We start from the raw sequence: 21,218 nt of genomic DNA on the forward strand, positions 1-21,218 counted from the left end.
TGCTGACCAGTTAGTTACCTAAGATAGGTATGTCTGCAATAATCCCCAGTGAAGATGTGTTAGCTGAAGTGGACTCTTATAAGAAGTCAAGTCATTCAGGGATTTATTGCTATCTACAAATAAGGACAAAATAAGAGGCAATCTTTGCTCCAGAGGGACCATTCAAAATGTCTTGAGAATACCTGCAAATAGCAGAAGCAAGAAAAACTGCCACAACAGTCCTAGGGAAAGGTAGAGAACGAGGTGGTCACAGGCCACACCTGACAGACATTACATTGGGCCAATTCCAAAAGGCCGGGGTTTGCAATAAATACTGCTGATGATATATATACGTACATCACCTGACTGTATTACCTACCTCCCATGCCAACCAGAAGGTCATTATGAAAGGCCTTCACGTTTTAAGCCAATGGTTAGGTATTCCCGTTGCTTTAAATCAAATAAGGATTGTCATTTCCAGGAGAAATGGTCCAGTTGTGGGATGGTGAAAACCAGGTAACATGAGTTTATCATATATCCCCATCAACCCTGCGAAGCCAGTTTAGTAGAGCATAATAAAAGGCTTACCAAAATCAATCGTGAATTCTTCCACCCACCTGCTCTTTGGTGGATTTGGCCGACAGTGCTGGCATGAGCATTAATAATTCTGAATAGGAGGACATGAGTCCAAGGTTACAGCACTTACAAACTATTGTCAGGCCATCACCACACAGCAACAGCCACCAGCTTCCTGTCTGAGACAGGAACCGGGGGTGCATCTTGGTACTGGAAAGACAATCTTATTTACAGCGAGCCTTGCCAAGATACTGGGGCACAGGTGCCAGAAACTACATCCCTAATTTCAGAACACTTGGCCAGTACTCCTTAATGTGTTCTGCAACATGTATTTCGCAAAAAGTTATGCTTCTCATCCCTTCAACAGAGAGCAGATGTGGGCATTCCCCCTGGGAATTTTCAGTTACACTAAACCCGCAGCGACATCTGTTGGCAACCTGGGAGTGACAGTGATGCCCAAAGTCACACCTGCCCGGCACAGTTTTGGGCATAAAGGACATTCCAGTGGGAACTAAAAGGCCAATTTTTAGAGCTGATCAACATGCAAGGATGGATGTTGATCCAAAGGGAACCTTGAAAATGGGTGCGTGGGGCAAGATCTCCATGCTTTGATTACCCTTGAAAAGCCTGCTTTACTTTGCCCTTGCTACGTACTACTGACCTCTAACAGAGCAAAATAATTTTCATCAGTGAGAGCTACTTTCTTCCCACACAAACTACAGTGTAGAAACATCTTTAGTATGCTACAGTTATTAAGATTAACTCCATTCCACAAAAGAAAGTCTATAATAACTGACTGCCACTACCAAGCTGCGAAGCCTGTGACTTATGGAAAATACGAAATGTAATTGTCCTTCCTGAGAAAATCATATAGACAAGTTCTTATGGGAATTATGAGGTAATTTCACATAAACCACTCATCTTACTTCATCTTATTAACAAACAATTTAAGCCTACTTTAGATTTTGAGATCACATCCTAAAGAAACACATTTCAGGTGTGCAAAGCTGTCAGCAAAAACAACCTCAAGCCATTTCCAGAGCTAAACCCTTACCATGTAGCAGCAGGTGGACACAGCACTCAGGTGGAGTCCAACCCAGTGTAAGAGAGACACGGACATACAGTGCAAGACCAAACACAGGATGCAAAGACAATTGAGAGACTACAGCATCTGTCATATGAGGAGAAGTGAGACTACTCACAGCCTGAAGAGATGGCCTGCTTGAGATGGGGTGAAACCTAATCAATACGTGTAAATAAAAGGTTGATCAGCATGGAATGAAAGCATGTCAGACTTCTCTCAGCAGTGTCCACTGACTAGGAAAGAGTCAGCAGGGATAAACTGAATCAGAAGAAATTCTACATGCACAAAAGAATATGCTTGCTTATTGTAAGAGTGGTCAAACACAGGAAAAGGCTGCCAAGGAAAGCTGTGGAGTCTCCATCCATGGAAATACTCAAAACCTGAGTGAACACAGCCATCATTTAATTAGCATTATCATAACAATCATGTGTAATAAAAACTATGTTATATAGGAATGGCCTTTTTAAGAACAGCTAGGTTCACTCAAACTAGGTACTACAGCAAGTTCTTCTGAAAGGACTACAATAAATTAACATACTTAAAATTATGATTAAAATACATTAATACTGTCTCAATACAGAAAACAGTAAACAAGCAGAAAGAAAAAAGTATTTCAAGTCAGGATAAAAAGGATTCTTTAAAATCCAGCATAAATCCTTAATCTCTTCCATAATGAGATTGGGATTCTCAGTACCATAAAATCCATCTCCTTAATTTGAGGTCAGAGTACAACATGCTTGCAAAAGGAATTAAAACCAACTGAATTTAACCAACCTGACTATAAATAATCCATGGAAAACTAAAGAATATAGCATAGAAGTCTGCAACAGAGCTGAGATTTAAAACAAACAGTAGCTTTCCGAACCTCCACCCTCCCCACCCCACCCCCTTGTTAAATGGACTGCCACATGCAGGCAAGGCTAACTTGATCAGTTTTCAAATTCTTTTTCTTCACTCCTGCTTCAGGGCCCATGAACAAGGTTCAGGGAGAATTCTGTTAAAGGAAGTTGACTTGTAAAACAAAAATAATCACTGTCACTCCAGAACAATGGTACTCCAGTCCCAAAGCAATAAGCACTGTTGTTGTTATTGACAAAACAGTGGACTACAACCACATTCAGTACCTGAACAGATGTAAAGGTGCAGTGTCACAAAGGGTTAACTTAACTGAGAAGGAGTACAGGGAGGAATCATAAATCACAGATGGGTATGTGCTTCTAAAAGAAAAAGCTGTGGCTTCCTGCAAAGATGAGGATGAAGAAGGCAAGCATAACTGTATACCAGTTATGCTGGATTATGAATGCATGTTAATGAATCTCACAGAACCATTCAACTATTCACACAGAATTCAACTATTCTCAATAATAATTAATATAATTTTTAAATATCTGTTAAAGACATGAGAAGTCATATACTTACTGTGATATAGGTTAGTTGTACGACCCATTCTACTCAGTCTGTCTTTCTCTCTTCTGCCTGACTTCACATTAGCCTGATTTTCAACCTTACACTCCTTCACTTCAGTTGTTTCAGTCACTAGTTCATACAAGCCCACCTCCTATTCCAGTTTTCTTCCCTTGACCCAGATCCTTGTCAGCCCATCACCAGAGTTCACAGAATTTCTTCCTCTCCTGGTTGCTCATCCCTACCAGGTCATGGTCCTAATAGTATCTATGGACACATTTCTCTGCACACTGGCTTGCTTCAGCAGAATGAACTGCAACTCAACTCTTCCTCTCCTCCCCATTTCACCTACTTCCCCTTACATTCTCTTCTAGTCTCAGTTTGCACTCCTCTTACGCCCTTCACAGCAAAGCAACACCTCAACCTTCAACTGGAAGTCATCCCCACCAACATTCAGTAACTTGTCAATGTTACAGTCTGTAGACCACAGAAACTTACTGTTGGAAGAATCAGACAGCATTCTACGCCTTCAAAGCTGACCATCATCCTGTAGTTTAGAAACGTAACTTGGACATACTGCTACTTACGAGTATATTAATTCACTTTAGTTTTACTGAAGGTGTCTTATTAAAACTGAATCCAACAGAAAAGGAAATGGAATAGATTCTGAAGTTAAAAAATAGTAAGAAACAGAGAGAAATTAGAAACAGAGTGGCAGGAAAAATGAAATATGAATTTACTTACATTACCTTAGCAAATTATACCATCTTTCTTTGATGAAACAAAGGATCATTCTCCCAGACAAAAGAAAATGCAGCAGTGTTGATCAGGGGTGGGGGGAATTAACTATTTTTTCATCCCTACTAGAACACGGGGGATTATTAAATGTGAGGAAAGTGGGTTAGAAGACGCGGGAAAAAAAACAACTCAATATGAATGGTTAAATAAAGATAATTGAAACAAGATTACAAGGGGTAATTTCATTAACTGTTTCATAAATACAGCCTAATATCTGCGTATCTGAAGCTCGTCTGATTCAGCTTCATTCCCCTTCCTTGTGTCCTATCACTGCTCCTACAGAGAGCAGATCTGCACCACCCCCTCCCCTGCCTCCCTTGAGGAAGCTGTAGCTTGCAACGGGGTCACAGCCTCCTCTTTTCCAAGATGAAGCCAATAAGCTCCTAGCGTTCCCAGTATGTAATGAAACAAAGACAACCTGGACTGTTCAGCCCTAAAACATGAAGTCTAAAAGTAAACATGACTGTCCTCTATAAAAAAACAGAAGTATATACAGAGAAAGAACTAAGAATTAAGCTGCTGAATAATACTAAACAAGAACAATGAGTATTTATGAAGGCTGTGAATAATTTGGATTGGAAATCAGACCGACATTTTTGAAACAAGTCAGAAAGCGTATGCTGTGGATCCTAGTTTTTTAAGACAAGTAATTACTTTATCATATGGATCAAAGGACATTATTTGCACGTCTGCAATAGAAAGCAAATGTACAGCTAACAAAAAACCCTCCATTTTGTATGTGGGTGGAAGACTTAAAAGCAAAAGAAACCTTCCATAGTTTTGTAGTAGTCCTCTAGGGTTAATCTAGTCCTGTGCTTTAAAAAAAAAGGCAAGAAATTTCACAAACCTTAAGGTCAATGTAAACATTTCCTCATAATCCCCTTTTGTTCCCCAGTACGAAAAACTAATAATCCCTTTTTTGTTCAAGTATGAAGACCTGAGGTATATTCAACACAGAAGGTTCTGAAAGTAAGTAGGCCACTTGCAATATATAATGGGATTGTCAGAAAAAGACTTTTATTGCTTATTTAAATCTTGATTAACCATACACACTGTGACTCTGACACAGAGACAGCTGATTTTACAACAGATAAAACTTTTGAGATACCCTTCTTTTTTTGCAGGATTTCTACAGTAAATATTGTAATAGTACACTAGGATCATGAATGTACAACAGCACAAACTAAAACACTAGAACAGGACTAAAGAGACCAAGTGGAGCCATAACACCCAAGAAAGTATATTAATAACAGAATGGAACTGGCAGGATGTGGCGGAGTATGAAACCATACCACATTCACCGATCACCAAATATGGCATGACTCAACATCACCTTCAGCATTCTTTGTCCAAAGGGAAGATAAATGCAGCAAAGATCACACAACATCATTACCAGTCAAGAATGAACCAAAAGACACAGTGAGGACTTGGTAGCCAGCACCCCTTTCTCCCTCGTCAACCCAAGTCCACATACTGATGAGAGACCCATCTGTCCTGGTCCTCACAAATGCAGGACTGCAAAAGCAAGTGTATGAAAATATGAAAAAAATTCTATTAGATTTCAAATACAAGTTCATGAAAATTACTTTGTTCGAAATAGGAGTCATGTTCCCATCTATCCTGTGATCAATTGCGAGCTGCTGCACTTTAAATGCTCATCTCATACAGTCACACACCCTGTTTGGCTATTGCAAAACCTTGGTATCTTAAACCAGAGCACTTGCCAAGTGACATCTGTTGCATAAAATGCAGGAACTTCACCACTGCAGCAGGAACAGACTAGGTTGTCACTTATTGCCTTTCAGTTTCAGCAAAACACACTTTTTTCTTAGCATAAAATGTTGGGTTCTACTGAGTATTTTCATTGCCAATCACACGCTACATTGATGGGTGGGGGGAAAGCAAGAAAACCCCTTCCTGCAAAATGCACAGCAAGTCCTCACCAGGCTTGGAGTGCTGCTACAACAGAGCTCTTCCAACTTATGGCTGCTAAGTATCTTCCTTAGAAACACACTGCCTGACCTCGATCTATTAAACAAATTGGAAAAGCTTGCTTTCTTCTGGCATCTCTTCACATACAATCTGTGTGTATCCTCCTAAAGGCTAGCATTCAATTTCATTCATATTCTCATATAGATATGAAAGAGAATCTCTACCCAACTTATGTTTCTCAACAGTCATAATAATAAATCCAAAAATTTTAGATGTATACCTGAAAAAGTGTTTTAAAAAAACCACTAACCACGAATTTTGCTCCCCATATATACTACACAATTTTTGTTAGTATTTGCTCTCACATGGTCCCAAGTTATATATCTCAAAATCCTACTTGATAATACTTCATGATTCCAGAATCTTATCATAACAAAAGCACTGCACACTTCCATTCCCATATAATTTTAATATAAATTCACACTGAAATATTTGTTTAACATAAATTACAAAGTAAGCCATAAAATTTGAGATCTATTGAATCAAAATATTTTTCAAGTAAAACTTTTACATCTTTCTGCAGGAAAATGCTTTCAGTTGATTCAATTCATCCCTGAACAACATAACTAACACCCTCTTCTTACCTTGGCCTACTGGTAGAAACTGAATTTGAGTACAGGTAAGATTGACAAGAAAAGAAATAGAGTCATTCACTTATCACAGAGAAATGAACGGGGTTATTCATTAAGGAGTATGTAATAAATCCTCACTGTCCTTCCACTGCTGTATGCATTTCAATTTTTTATTCTGGCTGCCTTACAATGGAGATAAAAACAAAAATGAGAAAAAAAGATGAGGGGGAGAAAGGAAAAAAGAGAGAGAGAAAAAGAGAAAGAAAAAAAGGACAAAAATACTTAGTTGTGCCTTGAAAAACACCCTGCATTCATTTGATTGACCTATATTCTGTAGAATGAAGAAAACATTTCTCACTAGTTAGAGAATGTCCAGTGTTTCTTTCTGCCACTTTAACGTTAGACTGAACTTGGATGCCTTAAGTAGAGACCTTTTTAAAATTATTCAGAATATTTTGACTATACAGATTGTCATTCTAGACCACACTGGTAAACCTCTCTAGCAACAATTTGCTCATATCAGCTAGTACTAGATCTTGTCCTGAAGACACAAGACAACTAATATGGTATAGCATATCAGTACCATACAGAATAGGGTAGATACTACCCTACTCTTTTATGTATTTAATCCTAATTTTTAACAATTGTTTTAAAGTATAAACCAGAAATACATTTTCTAGTTTGTTTGGCTTCATTTGTGCTACGTTTCAAATCTCTGTTTGTACTAGTAGTTGTAACTTTGGATAGTACCATTATAGGTATCCCAGGAGATTTACTCATCTTGAATACCACAAGCAATGGTCAGATCTAGTTAAGGATTAAATGGAAACTCAGCAAGTTATGAAATTCTTTTTAAGAATAGTCTTAATTTCATTCTGCATGCCATCATTTTTGAGTATGCAACATGAAAACTTCTGTAAATCTAGAAAATGAGAACTGCAGAACAAATGTGAACCTCTTGACTCCTTTTGAGCTATTACTACATGTAAAATGGAAGGAACACGCTAATAAATTTGTCTTCAATACGTATGCATTTTATAACGCAGTTCCTTTGGATTCACCCCTAAGGAATCCAGAAAAAATATCCTCTCTGACCATTTTGTGCTATCAGCCACATGCAGGGAAATAACCTCCAAACCAGCAGAATCCATCCTACCTTGTACTATTTGACACTCAGCAACTCTAAGATTCTCTCACTGGACAAGGATGCAGACAAAGCATCAAAATGGTGGGTTTGTACTTTGGATTGGATCTCTGAGGTTATTTTGAGCCTGCTTGCACATACACTTGCACAGACCTCTGCCTCAATATGTCAAAAGAAGTATCTGGTTTTGGATACTGGCTAGCCCTTACCTCCTATATCTCTCATTTTCACCTGTCCCAATGGTGAGATCACCACATCAAAGAAACTAGCTGAGTACCTAAGGACTGAATTCAACCCACTTTGCATTTTTCCTGTGTGCACCAGTCTGCAAACATGCTTCAGTCTTCCAATGAAGTTATTTCTGAAAACTAGCTCCTGACTTCAGATCTACAGTACAAGACAGACTCATGATTTCAGATCTACAGCACAAAACAGAAATATAAATAAGAATCCCACAGATTAGTACTGCAAAAAATTCAGTTAAAATTTTGGTATTAAACTGTGCTTTTCTGAAAGCTATATATTTATTACCGATGTTTTTAATGTGAGAACCCCTGCAAAGACAGAGAATGAATACCCCAAATCAAAAAGGAAACAAAACACATGACTCATACCAAGTGACATATCATGAAAGAACTTGTGATATTAAAAATACCTTTTGTCTTGAAAGACTTCCATTTCCACGCTAAACACTTTTTCTTTAACAAGTAGCTTAAAATTTATAATTAATGCCAGTGATTTAACTTTTTTTTTAAACTCAAATTTACAAGAACACTCATCAGCAAGCCTACAGCAGGCAATGTGAAAACAGTCTATGGTAAAACCTACCAACCTGTCTGTGACGGCAACTCCGTGTTTGCAGCCCACAAGTCAGTCTGAGAACTGACCGTGGCTGTACCATTGCTGAAGAGCTTTGGGACCCACCCCTTCACACAGCCGCTCTCACAGCACAGCCAGGCTCTGGCAAGTGGATAGTTATCTGGCAAGTTTAAAAACGTGTGCGAATCAAAGTTGTAAGAGACTGATATACAAAACATACATATTTTGAAAGTAATGCCTGAGATCTAATACATGAGTTTTAAAGGAACAGAATGAGAAGTGAAGGCTTACCAAAATAAAACCCCAAAACAAACCAAAAACCCAAACAAAAAAAAAAAAACCACACCCAGCGACTATTGGGAGCCATACCCGGCTAGAAACAGGGGGAAGTCGAAACTAACAATATGTCAACACATGACCGCTTCCCATGGCTGGACACAAGAGGTGAAGAAATGACAGCGCCAGCGGGGCAGTGCCAAAGTCCGGAGGGGCTCTGCCTCTCCGCGTTCAGCCATCTTCCCACGGCCGGCAAGCCGCCCGGCCCCTTCAGCCGGACCCCATGACGGGCGGGAGGCACCGGCCCCAGGACGGCCCCGCTCGCTGCCCGCCGGGGCTCGGGCTGCCGGCGCCGCAGGAAACTTTGGCGGACGGGGAGCGAGCCTTGCCCCAGCCGTCCCGGGGAAGCTCGTCCCTCCCGTCGCCCTCTCACGGGACACAAAGCCCTGGCGGGAGGAGCGGAGTCTCCACCGCATCCACCCTTCGGGCGGCGGCGACAACAACGCTCAGCCGGGGACGGGGCGAGCGGGATGGGGCTTCCCCCGCCCCCCCAGCGCCGCAGCCGCCGCAGTCCGCAGCCCGCAGGGTAGGAGCTCGTCCCGGCAGCCGCACGGCCGCGGCCCCCGGCGGTGCTGAGCGGCCTCCGGGCGTCCGGGAACCCGCCCCGAGGCACCCGCGGGAGGCGCCGCGCCTCGGGCAGCGCGCATGGGAGCGGCTCCGCCGCCGCACGTGTGCTCGGGCAGGGGCAGCGCCGAGCGCGCCAGGGCGAGCGTCCGGCCGGGGCGTGGGACCGGCACCGGCACCGCCGCGGGGCTCGAAGGAATCACCGCAACTCAAGGTAGCCCCTGCTCCCGCTCCTCCCCTCCCCGCAGCCCCCGTGCCCGGGCGAACGCGGCGCAGGTGGAACTCACGGGAGGAAGGTGCGCCGCACCGCCGACTCCCGGCCGACCTGCCCTCGCGCAGCCGGCGGTGACACCGACACCGGGGTCTGTCGCCACGACCCCCCCTTCCTGCGCCGCCCCGGGACCGCCCCCCCCGCTCCCCGCCCCGCCCCGCCCCGCCCCGCCCGGCGCGAGGGACGCGGCGGCGCTCACGTCGGCCCGGGCGCCGTCCTGGGCCGCGCCGCCGGGGGGCGCTGTGCCTGCCCGCGCTGCGCCTGGCCGGGCAGAGAGCGGGGCCCGGCGGAGCGGCTGGCGCAGGGAGCGGGCTGCGGTCCGCGGGGGAGAGCCTGGAGGGATTTCCTCAGGGAAGGGGTTCGGCAGTGAAGGGGCTGGGACACCGCAGGGAAGGGGCTGGGGTTTGCAGGAAAGGACTGGAGTCCGCAGGGAACGGGCTCGGGGTCCGCCTGGGGGGGTCCGAGCCGTGCGAGCCCCGCGCGGAGGGAACAAAGCGTCCCGTGCCCCTCTGGCTCCCCTCAGGCAGGAGCGGGTGGGTCCCTGTGCCGTCAGGCCCGGGGGGAGAAGCCCTGCGTGCCGGCAGGGGAAAGGCTGAGTTTGCAGGCTCGCAAGCGGTGGTCAGCGAATTGAGGGAAAGGCTCTGCAGACCCCTGTGCGGGGCGGGAGGGGTGAGACTGGCTCCGGACAGTGGGGAGGCAGCGCACGGTATCCTCCGAGGAACGGGTGCCTGGGATGGCACAAGGCAGATCCTGGCAGCGAAGGAGCCAAGGCGAACGTGCCGATTGTGGTTGCAAGCTTGTCGAGAGCTCCAGCGTACTTGAATGAGATTATGTTTTCAGTGTAATTCCTAATATAGAATAGCGAGCTAAAGCTTCGGCATGTTTTACAATGAGCTGTATCTCAACCACACATACCCAGCGCATGCGAACCCTGCTCAGCACCTCTTGCTGAACGGGTTTGTGCAGGGGACCTTCAAGAAATGTGTCTGCATAGGTAAAATGGAAGAATTGGAAACCCAAATCTGCATTGTTTTTCAGGGGCATTGCGGTGAAATATTCATTTATGAAACAGGATTGTCTTAATGGTCCTTAAAAATATAAAGAATATGTATGATAAAACATAATTCTGCTACCTCCACATTAAAATAATACCTTTTCTTCTGAGTTCATCTACTTACTTCTTTAAGACAAGAAATCTTGGTAATTGGGTCTGTGATGGATGTTTCAGTATTTTTACAAAGACTAGATGTATTATCAACATGAAGCATTTTCCTCATTAATATAAAATGGAAAATGCAACACAAATTATTTCTTTGAAAGCTTATTAACATTTCTGAAAGTAAAGCACATCAGTGGAGCTTTGGCTTGGTCTCAATTGCTTGCTCCTTTTTCTTTAGGAGGTGAAAATTGCCTTTATGGGGGTAGAGGACATAGCAAGCAATTAGTGATTAATGTGTCCCAAAAGATGCTTTCATTCTTTGATGACAAGAAATATTATGCTTTTTGAACAGAAACGTTGACTTAGTGGCTCCAACTGATTTGCAGTATCACACCAGCATTTCTTTGTAGAGCTCGTTGTTGAACCAAGGCATCATCTGAGTTAATGCCAGACTTCCCTTATTGGTCTGGCTCATGAAAATGAACACTGTAAGTGCAAAGGCCTGATCTAAGGATTCGAGACCTTGCCCTAAACAAAGCCATTCCATGGTGTTTTTGTGAAATAACAAACTGATAAATACCTGTAGCCGAGGCAGGAGCAACCCAAAGACTTGCTGCCACCTTGAGCCCTATGTGGCATTACAGAAGGGTGCAGCTTCACAGTCTCTCACAGGGGGCTACATCCTATTCTAGAAGTGTTTCCCATGCTACCTTCTCTTATGCAAATTCTTTGATTGGTGTAGATTAATATAGTCTCAAAGCAGTCTTTGCAAAGGAAAGCATGGATAAGAATTTGGAGGACATCAAAATAGTCTTTAGCATGTGAAGGTTCCCTGAATTAGAAGGTCTTATTTTGTGACAATTTTGCGACCTGCAAATTCAGTTCTTTTGCTAGGACTGCACAGAACATCTCTCTTACAGGTAGTAATAAAAAGAATCAAAGCATTTGGGAAAAAAAAAAACCCAAAACAACCAAACCAGACCAAAAACAACCAAACAAAAAAAAAAAAAAAAAAAAAGAGGAAAGCATTGAAAGGATCTATTTTCAACTCTTTGAAAAGAAACTGGGAAAGAGACTGAACTTGGGGCCTACTAAGAAGATATTCTTTGAAGTTTCCTTTCTGAATTTTAGAGGTTTTTCTTCAAAATTAGAGAAAATTAATCAAATCTCAGCTTTTCGTGACTACCTTTGTAACAAAGTCATTAATTGGAGTAGAACCTGTGAAATCTTCTGGTTTTCTTTATGGCTCACATAAGGCCATCTACCTTAGACTTCATGTTTAATGATTCTCTATATAATTCTACTGAATTTTCCTCAATTTGCTCATACTGCTTTCATTAGAGTGCTGTTTTCATATTGCTTCACAAAGGCAATAAAAATGAATACATTAAAATATGATGTTTAATTTTTGCCTCCTTCTGAAATCTGAGACTAGACTTACAGTGTCCTGTCCTTTCAATTTGAAAATTCCTAACGTAGAGAAACAAAATAACTTTTAAACTTTATTCTGTGACTTATCCTGTTACCTCCTAGTGTGAAGTACTGAAAAATAACCAAAGCAAACCCCAGATCCTGTAAAGTACAAGACTTCCTGTAAGACTGCACTGAGTTGAAAAATTATTTCTCATCTTGCGTGACTTGATATCTACTTTTACTTTAATGACTTCCTGATTAAAACTAAAGTATTCTGAATGTTTTTCATTTAAAAAAAACACTTATTGTAGCTTTTCATAATAAAATAAAATAAATAACACTAGGGGGAAGTAAAACTAGGGGGTTTTCTTTAGCTTGCTAACTTTTTCATCTGCATTAGGTCCAAATTCAAGGACTGAGGTCCAAAAGCAAGAGCTTGAAGAACTTTGAGATTAGGTACCTGGTAAAACAACTAATTTTAGACCTTTGATATGAACGTTCTGTAAAAAGGTATCTTTGGTCTGTGGTTGTAATATCATCAGAAATTACTTGGGCTTCCTTTTATACAGGAATAAATTTAAATTAAATTACTGTCCTGAGCTCTTGCATTGTGGTGAGCGTATCTTGGAATGTTTCATTATCCATTGCTGAACCATGCTAAAGCATCACTACCTGCCATTTATAGGTATGTGAGAAAGTATTATTTTAATGTGTGCAAAAACCTTTTGAGTCTTTTGCAGTCTTTTTGCTTATACTTCCATAACACAATAATATTGTTACTGGCAACAAACGATAATAAATATTAAACCATAAAGGTCAGTATCATATATCTTGATGAAGTATTTTAGGTAGGTAAATTGATGCCAGGCTCTGAGCTCTTTGCTTTGAGCACAATTTACTCTATTTTTGCCACAGACACTTAATTTTCTTTTACCTTGGTTTTTTGTTTTTTGGGTTTTGGGGATTTTTTGGTTGTTTTTTATTTAGGAAAAACAAGATATAAACCTTGTCTTTATTCTCTTGCGTATATAAAAGCACAGACTGCACGATACACTAGAGAGCTGTATTTTACTTCGGAGATTTTACTTTGCAAATGGAGCAGCATGCTGGCAGCAAAAACGATGAAAGCCTTTGAAGAGCTCTTTTGTGGATAGAAATCAGCCCATGATCTCCTTCAGGCTGCAATTTTATTCATCACTGTTTCTGAGATTTTTTTCTAACTCTCACCAAGATAAATTTCAATTTTAAAAAAGAGTCCCAGTGAGAAGGAAGTATATTATAAAGATACGTAACACAGCTGTAGTTAATGTGTTTTGTATACCTTGGTATAATATAAAAATATACAAAACAAATACCTTCATATTGGAAGCTTAATTTTATCCAGATGAATGGAAATATGTAACAAATCTGGTTATGTAAGCTAGCATCCTTAGCAAAACTTCAACTCTCGTATGCAGTAAATGGTCTCTGCGGACTACAGATAAGGTAAGCTTTTGGGCCACTGTTGTTCATATAATGCCTTTCGCATGTGTGAAGGATGCAAAAGGCATTATATAAACATGCTACCTTTGGCAGGACAATACTTAATGAATAAAATAATAATTCATGTCAATATTTTGAAGACAAATTATTAATAACAATGTATTACCTAGAGTGACGCCATATTTTACATACCACTGAGAATGGTTTGTAATGGTTTCAGAACAGAAAATGTTTATTGTTGTATCTATCTATCTCAGCTATTTGTATGCTGCTATCCTACATATACACTGTCCTTTGAATCTTCAAGTGTAAGAGAAATCTGACATAGCTGAGCAAATGTATGGATGATCACTGGTGCCCCAGTACAGGTTGTCATTAATTTGAATGTGACAACTCAACTGTCCTTGGCAAATTATATACATTTCTTTTATGGCTTTTTCTGTGTCTTTAAATAATCTTACTCTTGCCGTTCTGCCTCTGGGATATCTATACAAATGTTTCTGAAAGGCTGGGATTTTTTCTGTACTTGCGTTTTGTTTATTTGCTTGTTTGTTCTGAGAAAAAAAAAAAGATATCTGTGGTAACAACAAAAGCCTTGCAAAAAAAGGTAACCTGATTTGAATTAGAATTTCTACTCCATCCTTAAATTGTTTCCTAAGAATTTGGTGTAGAAAAAGAGTGGATTGGCATTCATTGTTTGTACTTAATTGTATTAAGCAGTGACTGAGAGCAGATCCCAGCTCACTTCTAAATTCTGACATGTTTTGCTGAAAGACCTGATGACTAAGCTGCAGATATGTTATCTAGTGAGATATATCACTCCAAAAGATTAATATCTCTTAGTGCAAAAGTACTTTTTTACAGAAACAGAGGTAACAGTAAATGACAATGTTTTGAGAAGGTTTATCAGTAGTCCTTCTAGCTCTGGAGGGTTGTGCTGATGCTACACTATATGCGTTTAAGAAGTACTTCCACTACCTTTTCATGATTAAGCTACACAATAGTCACAGATTTTAGAAATCTAACCACAGGCACACTGAAAAGAAGGGAAATCAGGTCATTTTTTTGTTACAAAACCTTGAAAGAAGAATAGCCATAATAGGAGATGTAAGAAGATAAATTGAAAAGAGTAGTGATGTCCAATTGTCCTTTGCATATATGTTCCTAACTGACTATACATATAACTGATTGTTTGCCTAGAACAGGAAAAATCTGCTAACAAAATCTACTGAACAAACAACAGTTGTTCAACTTTTAGAATCCATTCGTTCTATGCTAACATTGGTTTTTAAAGGTAACTGCATTCAGAATCACATGAACAGAGGTAATTCTTCAAGCCAGAGGGAATCGTGCAGTGGCAGCTGTATATAAATAAGCAGATTTATATTTTAAAGTGTGGAAAACAAACACTGAAAAATAAGCCCTTGAAAAACTGTCAACATTTAGCTGTGATTTATCTAGGGTAAACTTGCCAATGTTGTGCCAGGCTTAAAGCACTTTTTATGGGTTGAGTCATGCATCCACACCTTTTTTAAATCCAGGTAGCTCAATTTGTCATGGTATAACTCATAGTAGGCTCCTTACAAGCTAATTACTAGACACAGTCAGTGTACAATATTACAAAATTTAATATTCTGGACAAGAATATAGCCTCAAAATGAACATTGAGGGAGATTATTCAGGCAAAAATATATAACATGACCAAGACTCTGTGTGCTACATCAAGCAGTGGTGGGATGTGCTATGGAAGCCAGCTCTCACCTTGCTTCACGCAGTAAAATCAATCACCCAATCAAAATTAATGAAAAACTATGACATTATAACACTGGTAAGACAGGCAGTGAAAGGAACGGAATGAATCTATTTAATATTTACTTACTATTTTAGGTTTATTGCTGAGTATTTAAATACTAACTAGTTTTGCAAAAGCAGTGTAAAGAAGATAAAACAAATTTTACCTGCATTTTCTACCATGTTCTGCAGAATCTGGTAGTCTTCATTTCTCTAAAAATATAGATACACTGTTGTGGATATAGAACTAACTTAATAATCTGCCAAACTCACCATACCATTGCATTTTTATTGAATTATCAGTCAATAAGACCCTGAATTTTAGGAGAGCAAGGTTTCAGTAGTTCGTGGAATAAGTGGAAGAGACACCCTGTGAAATTGCACTCAGGGATACAGGAGTATACAGAGATGGCAACTAATGTTTTTATTGAAACTGAAGTCCTTTGAGTTCCCATGTGTAAGAAATGAGGTGACCAAGACAGAATAGCAGCATTACTGAGTGAGGACTTCCTAGGCAAAATAAAATGTAAGAAGGAAATGCACAGGCAGTGGATCCAGGTACAGGTGTCCTGTGAAGAGGACACCTTTAAGTTCTCCTTTTCCTCATTTTTTACTGCCTGTCATTCTTCCTACATTTCTCAAGTTTCTGAACCTCAGGACAAGTTCTGGATGAGCAAAGTCTCTCCCATCTTAAGAGAAGGTCAAGTTAGAGACCACTTAAGGATCCTGAATATATACAAGTCTATAAGAAGAGATATGTTGCATCCCAGGGTCCTGAGGAAACTGGAAGGTATAATTTCTAAGCAACTCTCCATTGTATTTGAAAAGTCAAGGCAGAGAGGTGAAGCACCCAGTAACTGAAGAAAAGGGAATTGTGCTCCCATTTCTAAAAATGGTAAAAGGAAGGAATACTGGGCAATACTGACCAGTCATCCCCACCTCATTGCCATGGAAGATAAGGAACAGATCCTCCTGTAACTGATGTTGAAGGGAGGTGATTAGAGGTGATCATCATGGCTTCACCAAGAGCAAAATGTGCTGGACTTCTCCAATGGCCTTTAATGATGGAGGAACTACATAAGTGGACAAGAGATAATGGTATGTCTGCCTGAGCTACTCAAAGTCATTTGATATGACTCTTCACAATATTTTCTGTATCAGAGAGACAAAGAAAGGCCTTTCTACAAAGACCCGTAGTAGCAGGACAAGGGACAATTGTTTTAAACTATGAGAGAATAGATATAGATTGGACATAAGGTAGAACTGTAAAGATGATGAGACACTGGAACAAGCTGCCCAGAGAGGCTGTGAATGCCCCATCCGTGGAAGGGTTCAAGGCCAGGGTGGATGGGTCTCTAAGCAAACTGGTCTAGTGGAAGATGTCCCTGACTATGGTGAAGGAATTGGAACTAGATGGTGTTAAAATGTTCTGTCCAACTCAAACCACGCTGTGATTTAGTTAACATATTTTCATTATTCCTCATTAACCTAGGATTTACTTGTCCCTTAGAAAGCAAAAGAGAAGCTAGAAATTATGCCAGAAAGGAGAGGTCACAAACTCTCTCTTCCAAAATGAAGGAGACGGGAACCTACCAACATGGAATGTTTGAAAATTATGTGCAAATTGCCCTATCTTGAAAAGAGAGCAGTTGGTTCAGACATGCACTTTCACTCTGATGTCTAGCAAAGGAGTTCATACATTGCTTGTGGTCTCTGAAGAAAGATATCCAACCATTTTTTTCAGACAGGTTTAATTCATCCTCCTAAGCAAAGCCTTAGAAATGCATTTAAATCTTAAAGCAGCAACACATCTTTCTCTTTGTTGTCATCTATTTACTCTTTTTCCTGTTTAATTCCTTTCTATCTTATTGATATTTACATGCCAGAAGATTCCTTCTGGAATTACCTCCAACCAGGTTAAGAAAACAGCAGGAGGAAGTGCTGAGATCTGGCAGATATCCTTCAGGTTTATGTTTAGATTTTTTTTTTTGCAGAGGTCATTGTCTCTTAAGTGAACAATGATCACCTATGGAGAAGGACAGCAAGCCACTGAGCGCATTTGGAATATGTCAGGGATATGAAGTCCAAGAGCATGGCACCAAAACTAATTTCTTCTGGCTTACATGAAGAAAGCTGAGCAAAGTATGTGAGTCTATGTGAGATTCTCTTGTGCATGATATGCTTATTTCTGTAGTCAGTGAACCCAGGTTTCCAGAAATGTAATCCATTCTTTTGATCCCACAAAAGGGCTTTTGCCTTGGTACATTGTTCTTCTGAAATAATTGAACGTAGGATTGCTAAAAACAACTAGGTTATTTTTCATCCAATTTCTAACATCATGGCAGATGCAGTCATTCATACTGTGTATCTGGATTCCTCTAATATATAAACAAAAAGGCTTAACACCTCCTGCAATCCTTTTTTTATCTCTAATGTAAACTTAAACCTGATTATAAACTGTCTATTTTCATGTGGAAACACTGGACTAAATATTAGCAAAAACGCAATTAGTTATTTTAATGCTTGTCATGGTCAAAAATGCAGGAAATGTTTTCCAAAACTTCAGGTTTTGCATTTTTGTTGTTTGTTGTGGGTGTTTTTATTTTAATGAAATGAAAACAAGATATCTGTCTCTTGTGAGATACCTGTCCTCGTCTTGTAGATTTCAATAATTGCCCCCTTGGTTTTTTTTTCTAGTCCTCTTGAAAATAGCAAGGCTTCTTTTTCTGTAAGATTTTCTGCAAACCTACCATCTGATAGCTAATAAATCAAAAATTATATCCAATTCATTCATTGGCTGATGAAATATCTGCTGTATTCTATGAGAATATTCACATGGCAATGAAGACTTGGAACATCTCTCCAAATGTAGTTACCATTTGAAGTACCACGTCACTCCAATTACTTGAATTACCTTTGGCATTTGTTGCAAATTCCTGAAAGTGAATGAATGATGCAGATGTCAGAATGTTTCAGCAGTGCTTTTATAGGAAAATATTCTGTGCATTCATAGCAGATGCTAGAATAAATACTTGGACTAAATTCCTCAGTCTGTGTGAAAATGATATTTGCTTTCATTCAGATGAAAACACGTCTCCAGGCTATTTTATGCAGGAGAGCTTTGGAGACTTCCATCATGGCAGCTGCTTATTATGGGCATAAAGTTCAATCAGGAATCACAATTGTGCAAATACAGGTATACTTCTGATGGCACACTGTAATTGCCTGAACCATCAGGACAACAGCAATTCTTGTAACTTTGTCCTTTTTTTTTCCAAAAGTTTATGAGCAATATTGATGCAGTCTTATTAAATCACTTCCATGTCATGAGCTGTTTTAGAAGAAACCTAGATGCAGCCAGGTCAATCCTCTTTTGCAGATTATACAGTGTTTCTATTGATGTATTGGAAAGTGTGATCAGGGATGAGATCACACTTGTGTGAGAGGATTCTGGATTGCTCTGGATGCAGGTACAGTGATATTTGTTCAGACTCCTCACAGAAAACAGTAGAGGAGACAGAACAAAGGCATTAGCCTTGAGTGCTAAGTTAGAAAAATGGCACAAGTTGATCAGTAGAAAAAATATGTGTATTTAAGCAGATCTTTTGGATCTTATGGAAGCAAGTAACGGGGAGAGGAAAATGCATGTGGTTAAATACTGCTACTATACAATTTTTCTTATATTCAGATGGTAAAGTAGAGGTTCAGTAAAACACTTAGGTAACATCAATGTCTGTCTTTTCATCAAAGTATTGTTTGAAAGTTCTCTGATGCTGTAGTGATTATATTCCAGTAGGAGGTCACTTGGAAAGATGTTTTGCACTGACTATGGCAATCTATAGCAGGTATCTTCACTACAGAAAATTTTGTCATGATCTCTTAATTAAAGAAAAGAAGGAAAGGAAGAAAAAGAAAGAAAAGAAAGAAAACGAAAGAAAACGAAAGAAAGAAAAGAAGAAAAGGAAGAAAGGGAGAGAGAAAGAGAAAAAGAAGGAGAGAAAGAGAAAAAGAGAAAAAGAGAGAGAGAGAGAGTGAGAAAGAAAGAAAGAAAGAAAGAAAGAAAGAAAGAAAGAAAGAAAGAAAGAAAGAAAAGAAAGAAAGAAAGAGAGAGGGAGAGAGAGAGAAAGAGAGAGAGAAACAGAAAGAAAAGAAAAGAAAAGAAAAGAAAAGAAAAGAAAAGAAAAGAAAAGAAAAGAAAAGAAAAGAAAAGAAAAGAAAAGAAAAGAAGAGAAGAGAAGAGAAGAGAAGAGAAGAGAAGAGAAGAGAAGAGAAGAGAAGAGAAAGAAAAGAAAAGAAAAGAAAAGAAAAGAGAAAAGAAAAGAAAAGAAAAGAAAAGAAAAGAAAAGAAAAGAAAAGAAAGGAAAAGAAAAGAAAAGAAAAGAAAAGAAAAGAAAAGAAAAGAAAAGAAAAGAAAAGAAAAGAAAAGAAAAGAAAAGAGAAAGGAAAGGAAGATGCCAGTCTCTGTGTCTTTAAATGTGTATATATCTTTTCACCCTATTTCTAGCACATCAGCCTTGGAAGAGTTCAAGATGTCTGTCTTTCTTTCCTCCTTTCCTTGAGCTATAGTGTTTCCTATTGCTCAAATTTAGTGAATTTCACGTTTAGCATGAAGATGTTCCCGCTCACTCTTTCACTGTAGATTTTTTAGGACATCTAGTTCTTTTCCCACATGGAGGCCAGGAGGCTAAACCTGATCTTCAGTTTGTAATTCCTTTAAGTGTAGTGCTGCACTTAACTGATAGATCTTGTTCTAAAGGTGTGAAATATTGCCTTTGTACAAGTTATAGTTATCCAGTGTTCCTTTACTTGAACTTTCCTTCACACCACAGATATAATCACAGTTTTGGGAAAGAAGAAATTAGTTCTATTAAACCACAACTTCAAGTAGTGGGCCGTTTGTTTGGGGTGGCAGATAGAACACTAACACAATCTGTCTTTTTGTGGACTCTATACTGTATCATAAATATATATCATAAAAGAGAGTGGCTACATTTTCATTAAAACCCATAAAAAAGTAGGGGTGGGGTTGCATAATTCACACAACCTACCGTTAAACTTTTTGTTTAAAGCATAGTGGAGAGGTCAGTGGGAAATAACAGTGTAGAAGGTTATTCTATTAATAAAAGTGAATTAGTGTGACTATTTACTATAGCCTTCATGTAAAAAATAAAAGAGAAGTACTGCAAGAAAAGTGTTGCCCTTATTGCCCTTACAATGTTCAGGCTTCACTAGATAAGAAGGCAAATACTAATTTTTTGAAGCAGCATTCCTGTTGACAAAATTGCTAAATGATTTCTAAAAAAAAAAAAACCAAACCAAAAACCACAACAAACAAGCCAAAGACAGATGAAAAACTATGAGAACTGAGAAATCCTTTAACATTTCCTCAATTACTCTGAAAGCATAGTCTCACTCCCTGAAAACCCACAAACATTTCACATGCCATGCTGGAAATCAGATTTTTTTCTGCCCACAAGCTTGCCATGGTAAAGACTCCTAAAACAGAGAAAGAGTTTTAGAAAACATAACTGCTTACAACACCATGAATGCAAATTAATAAAGATAATTTTGCAGATAACTGTCTAGTTATGTGTCTCTGTCTTCTGTGTCTTTTACTCCCAAAATGTACTAATGCTGACAGTACTAGCTTCTATTTATTTTTGAAAAAATTTTGTTGTATTTGCTTTTATTAAATTAAAATTGTCATAAATATGTCTTATTTCAATGACATTGCTGCTCCATGGAAGTTACTTCTGTAGAGTTGTAAGCCTTCTCTTGTTAAAGAGTGTCAGAGACTGAAATAGTTCATGCCTCAAACATTGATATAAAGTTTT

At 39.6% G+C, this 21,218-nt stretch overlaps 1 protein-coding gene across 7 annotated transcripts in view; it reads right to left on the reverse strand.

Annotated features, from left to right (window-relative positions):
- Positions 1 to 9,689, reverse strand: part of PAM (peptidylglycine alpha-amidating monooxygenase) — a 121,087-nt gene extending 111,398 nt beyond the window's left edge. For all 7 annotated transcript variants that reach the window (XM_085043218.1, XM_085043214.1, XM_085043215.1 and 4 more), the window contains exon 1: positions 9,556 to 9,689. The gene's annotated coding sequence lies outside the window, so the exon portion shown is untranslated. The remainder of the gene's footprint in view (positions 1 to 9,555) is intronic.
- Positions 9,690 to 21,218: the final 11,529 nt, after the last annotated feature.

The sequence above is a fragment of the Lichenostomus cassidix genome, chromosome Z (assembly GCF_008360975.1).
Source record: "Lichenostomus cassidix isolate B80296 chromosome Z, HeHo_3.0, whole genome shotgun sequence".
NCBI classification, from domain to species: Eukaryota; Metazoa; Chordata; class Aves; order Passeriformes; family Meliphagidae; genus Lichenostomus; species Lichenostomus cassidix.